This window comes from Physeter macrocephalus, chromosome 5 (genome assembly GCF_002837175.3).
Source record: "Physeter macrocephalus isolate SW-GA chromosome 5, ASM283717v5, whole genome shotgun sequence".
In the NCBI taxonomy this organism is placed as follows: Eukaryota; Metazoa; Chordata; class Mammalia; order Artiodactyla; family Physeteridae; genus Physeter; species Physeter macrocephalus.
In genome coordinates, this window is record NC_041218.1 from 48,957,415 (window position 1) to 48,963,414 (window position 6,000).

At 41.6% G+C, this 6,000-nt stretch overlaps 1 protein-coding gene across 13 annotated transcripts in view; it reads right to left on the minus strand.

The window, feature by feature from the left end:
• CREB5 (cAMP responsive element binding protein 5) overlaps positions 1-6,000 on the minus strand; it is a 430,944-nt gene that overhangs the window by 280,520 nt on the left and 144,424 nt on the right. Inside the window, exon 1 of one of the 13 annotated variants that reach the window (XM_055084949.1) lies at positions 1,013-1,351. The exons of the other annotated variants lie outside the window; for them this stretch is intronic. The gene's annotated coding sequence lies outside the window, so the exon portion shown is untranslated. Of the gene's footprint in view, positions 1-1,012; positions 1,352-6,000 lie in introns of those variants that run through there. 13 annotated transcript variants of the gene reach the window in all.

Genomic DNA, 6,000 nt, shown 5'->3' on the forward strand with positions numbered 1-6,000 from the left:
ACCTCCCAAAAGGCAAGAAACTCCTCACGTACCCGGGTAGGGCAAACCCCACAAATACATAAGAAATATATCTACATGTGGAACAGCTCCTACAGAACACCTATTGAACGCTGGCAGAAGACCTCAGACCTCCCAAAAGGCAAGAAACTCCTCACGTACCCGGGTAGGGCAAAAGAAAAAAGAAAAACCAGAGACAAAAGAATAGAGACGGGACCCGCACCAGTGGGAGGGAGCCGTGAAGGAGGAAAGGTTTCCACACACTAGGAAGCCCCTTTGCGGGCGGAGACTGCGGGTGGCGGAGGGGGGAACTTCGGTGCCACGGAGGAGAGCGCAGTAATAGGGTGTGGATGGCAAAGCGGAGAAATCCCTGCACAGAGGATCGGTGCCGACCAGCACTCACCAGCCCGAGAGGCTTGTCTGCTCACCCGCCGGGACGGGCGGGGGCTGGGAGCTGAGGCTCGGGTTTCGGGGCTTAGAACCCAGGGAGAGGACTGGGGTTGGCGGCGTGAACACAGCCTGAAGGGATTAGTGCGCCATGGCTAGCCGGGAGGGAGTGTGGGAAAAAGTCTAGACCTGCCAAAGAGGCAAGAGACCATTGTTTCGGGGTGCGCAAGGAGATGGCATTCACAGCACCACCTAAACGAGCTCCAGAGACGGGCGCGAGCCGCGGCTCTCAGCACGGACCCCAGAGATGGGCGTGAGACGCTAAGGCTGCTGCTGCCGCCACCAAGAAGCCTGTGAGCGAGCACAGGTCACTCTCCACACCTCCCCTCCCGGGAGCCTGTGCAGCCCGCCACTGCCAGGGTCTCGTGATCCAGGGACAACTTCCCCGGGAGAACGCACGGCACGCCTCAGGCTGGTGCAACGTCACGCCAACCTCTGCCACCACAGGCTTGCCCCGTGTTCCGTGCCCCTCCCTCCCCCCAGCCTGAGTGAGACAGAGCCCCCGAATCAGCTGCTTCTTTAACCCCGTCCTGTCTGAGCAAAGAACAGACACCCTCGGGCGACCTACATGCAGAGGTGGAGCCAAATCCAGAGCTGAACCCCAGGAGATGTGCGAACAAAGAAAAGAAAGGGAAATCTCTCCCAGCAGCCTCAGGAGCAGCGGATTAAATCTCCACAATCAGCTTGATGTACCTGCATCTGTGGAATACCTGAATAGACAACGAATCATCTCAGATTAAGGAGGTGGACTTTGGGAGCAACGATATATATATTTTTTTCCCTTTTTCTCTTTTTGTCAGTGTGTATGTGTATGCTTCTGTGTGTGATTTTGTCTGTATAACTTTGCTTTTACCATTTGTCCTAGGGTTCTGTCTGTCCATTTGTTTTGGGTTTTTTTTTTGTTTGTTTTTTTCTTTTTAGTAGGGGTCTTGGTGCTCCGGCCAGGTGTCAGGCCTGTGCCTCTGAGTTGGGAGAGATGAGTTCAGGACATTGGTCCACCAGACACCTCCCAGCTTCATGTAATATCAAACGGCAAAAACCTCCCAGAGATCTCCATCTCAACGCCAAGACCCAGCTCCACTCAACGACAAGAAAGCTACAGTGCTGGACACCCTATGCCAAACAACTAGCAAGACAGGAACACAACCCCACTCATTAGCAGAGAGGCTGCCTAAAATCATAATAAGGTCACAGACACCCCAAAACACATCACCAGACGAGGACCTGCCCAACAGAAAGAGAAGATCCAGCCTCATCCACCAGAACACAGGCACTAGTACCCTCTACCAGGAAGCCTACACAACCCACTGAACAAACCTTAGCCACTGGGGGCAGACATCAAAAACAACGGGAACTAAGAACCTGCAGCCTGTGAAAAGAGACCTCAAACTCAGTAAGTTAAGCAAAATGAGAAGACAGAGAAACACATAGCAGATGAAGGAGTTGTTTTGGGTTTTTTTTTTGTTTGTTTTTTTCTTTTTAGTAGTTTTTAGTGCTTGTTATCACTGGTGGGTTTGTTTTTTGGTTTGGCTGCTCTCTTCTTTCTTCCTTTTTCGGTTACTTTTTAAATTATTTTTTTTAATAATTATTTTTTATTTTAATAACTTTTATTTTATTTTATTTTTTTCCTCCTTCCTTCCTTCCTTCCTTCCTTCTTTCTTTCCTCAACGACAAGAAAGCTACAGTGCTGGACACCCTATGCCAAACAACTAGCAAGACAGGAACACAACCCCACTCATTAGCAGAGAGGCTGCCTAAAATCATAATAAGGTCACAGACACCCCAAAACACATCACCAGACGAGGACCTGCCCAACAGAAAGAGAAGATCCAGCCTCATCCACCAGAACACAGGCACTAGTACCCTCTACCAGGAAGCCTACACAACCCACTGAACAAACCTTAGCCACTGGGGGCAGACATCAAAAACAACGGGAACTAAGAACCTGCAGCCTGTGAAAAGAGACCTCAAACTCAGTAAGTTAAGCAAAATGAGAAGACAGAGAAACACATAGCAGATGAAGGAGCATGGTAAAAAACCCACCAGACCAAACAAATGAAGAGGAAATAAGCAGTCTACCTGAAAAAGGATTCAGAGTAAACACATATTAATCAAACTATCAAAAATTAAATACAAAGAAAAAATATTAAAAGCAGCAAGGGAAAAGCAACAAACAACATACAAGGTAATCCCCATAAGGTTAACAGCTGATCTTTCACCAGAAACTCTGCAATCCAGAAGGGAGTGATGCCTAAAATCACATTTAAAGTGATGAAAGTGATGAAAGGGTAAAACCTACAACCAAGATTGCTCTACCCAGCAAGGATCTCATTCAGATTCGACAGAGAAATTAAAACCTTTACAGATAAGCAAAAGCTAAGAGAATTCAGCACCACCAAACTCAGAGAACTCTGGGACAACATTAAATGCACAAACATTCGATAGAGGTCCCAGAAGAAGAAGAGAAAAAGAAAGGGACTGAGAAAATATTTTAAGAGATTATAGTTGAAAACTTCCCTAATATGGGAAAGGAAAAGTTAATCAAGTCCAGGAAGCGCAGAGAGTCCCATACAGGATAAATCCAAGGAGAAACACACCAAGACACATATTAATCAAACTATCAAAAATTAAATACAAAGAAAAAATATTAAAAGCAGCAACGAAAAAACAACAAATAACATACAAGGGAATCCCCATAAGGTTAACAACTGATCTTTCAGGAGAAACTCTGCAAGCCAAAAGGGTGAGACAGGACATATTTAAAGTAATGAAAGGGAAAAAACCTACAACCAAGATTACTCTACCCAGCAAGGATCTCATTCAGATTTGAAGGAGGAATCGAAAGCTTTACAGACAAGCAAAAATTAAGAGAATTCAGCACGACCAAACCAGCTTTACAACAAATGCTAAAGGAACTTCTCTAGGCAGGAAACACAAGAGAAGGAAAAGACCTACAATAATAAACCCAAAACAATTAAGAAAATGGTAATAGGAACATACATATCAATAATTACCTTAAATGTAAATGGATTAAATGCTCCAACCAAAAGACAAAGACTGGCTGAATGGATACAAAAACAAGATCAGTATATATTCTGTCTACAAGAGACCCACTTCAGACCTAAGGACACATACAGACTGAAAGTGACGGGATGGAAAACGATATTCCATGCAAATGGAAATCAAAAGAAAGCTGGAGTAGCAATTCTCATATCAGACAAAATAGACTTTAAAAAAAGACTACTACAAGAGACAAAGAAGGCCACTACATAATGATCAAGGGATCAATCCAAGAAGAAGATATAACAATGGTAAATATTTATGCACCCAACAGAGGGGCACCTCAATACAGAAGGCAACTGCTAACAGCCGTAAAAGGGGAAATCGACAGTAACACAATCATAGTAGGGGACTGTAACACCCCACTTTCTCCAATGCACAGATCATCCAAAATGAAATTAAATAAGGAAACACAAGCTTTAAATGATACATTAAACAAGATGGACCTAATTGATATTTATAGGACATTCCATGCAAAAAGAACAGAATACACCTTCTTCTCAAGTACTCATGGATAGATTCCAGGATAGATCATATCTTGGGTCACAAATCACGCCTTGGTAAATTTAAGAAAATTGAAATAGTATCAAGTATCTTTTCTGACCACAACGCTATGAGGCTAGATATCAATTACAGGAAAAATCTATAAAAAAAATACAAACACATGGAGACTAAACAACACACTACTTAATAACCAAGAGATCACTGAAGAAATCAAACAGGGAATCAAAACATACTTAGAAACAAATGACAATGAAAACACGTATAAAAAAAGTACAAACACATGGAGACTAAACAACACACTACTTAATAACCAAGAGATCACTGAAGAAATCAAACAGGGAATCAAAACATACTTAGAAACAAATGACAATGAAAACACGATGACCCAAATCTATCAGATGCAGCAAAAGCAGTTCTAAGAGGGAAGTATACAGCAATACAATCCTACCTTAAGAAACAAGAAACATCTCAAATAAACAACCTAACCTTACACTTAAAGTAATTAGAGAAAGAAGAACAAAAAAACCCCAGAGTTAGCAGAAGGAAAGAAATCATAAAGATCAGATCAGAAATAAATGAAAAAGAAATGAAGGAAACAATAGCAAAGATCAATAAAACTAAAACCTGGTTCTTTGAGAAGATAAACAAAATTGATAAACCATTAGCCAGACTCATCAAGAAAAAAAGGGAGAAGACTCAAATCAACAGAATTAGAAATGAAAAAGGAGAAGTAACAACTGACACTGCTGAAATACAAAGGATCATGAGAGATTACTGCTAGCAACGATATGCCAATAAAATGGACAACCTGGAAGAAATGGACCAATTCTTAGAAAAGCACAACCTTCCAAGACTGAACCAGGAAGAAATAGAAAATATAAACAGACCAATCACAAGCTCTGAAATTGAAACTGTGATTAAATATCTTCCGACAAACAAAAGGCCAGGACCAGATGGCTTCACAGGCAAATTCTATCAAACATTTAGAGAAGAGCTAACACCTACCCTTCTCAAACCCTTCCAAAACAGGGCAGAGGGAAGAACAACCCCAAACTCATTCTACGAGGCCACCATCACCCTGATGCCAAAACTAGACAAAGATGTCACAAAGGAAGAAAACTACAGGCCAATATCACTGATGAACACAGATGCAAAAATCCTCAACAAAATACTAGCAAACAGATTCCAACAGCACGTTAAAAGGATCATACACCATGATCAAGTGGGGTTTATCCCAGGAATGCAAGGATTCTTCAATATATGCAAATCAATCAATGTGATACACCATATTAACAAATTGAAGAATAAAAACCATACGATCATCTCAATAGATGCAAAGAAAGCTTTTTACAAAATTCAACACCCATTTATGATAAAAACCCTCCAGAAAGCAGGCACAGAGGGAACTTACCTCAACATAATAAAGGCCATATATGACAAACCCACAGCCAACATCATCCTCAATGGTGAAAAACTGAAACCATTTCCACTGAGATCAGTAACAAGGCAAGGTTGCCCACTCTCACCACTATTATTCAACATAGTTTTGGAAGTTCTAGCCACAGCAATCAGAGAGGAAAAGGAATCCAAATCGGAAGAGAAGAAGTAAAGCTGTCACTGTTTGCAGATGGCATGATACTATACATAGAGAATCCTAAGGATGCTACCAAAGAAATAAAAGGAATCCAAATCTGAAAAGAAGAAGTATAGCTGTCACTGTTTGTAGATGACATGAAACTATACATAGAGAATCCTAAAGATGCTACCAGAAAACTACGAGAGCTAATCAATGAATCTGGTAAAGTAGCAGGATACAAAATTAATCCACAGAAATCTCTTGCATTCCTATACATGAATGATGAAAAATCTGAATGTGAAATTAAGGAAAGACTCCCATTTACCATTGCAGCAAAAAGAATAAAATACCTAGGAATAAACCTACCTAAGGAGACAAAAGACTTGAATGCAGAAAACTATAAGACACTGATGAAA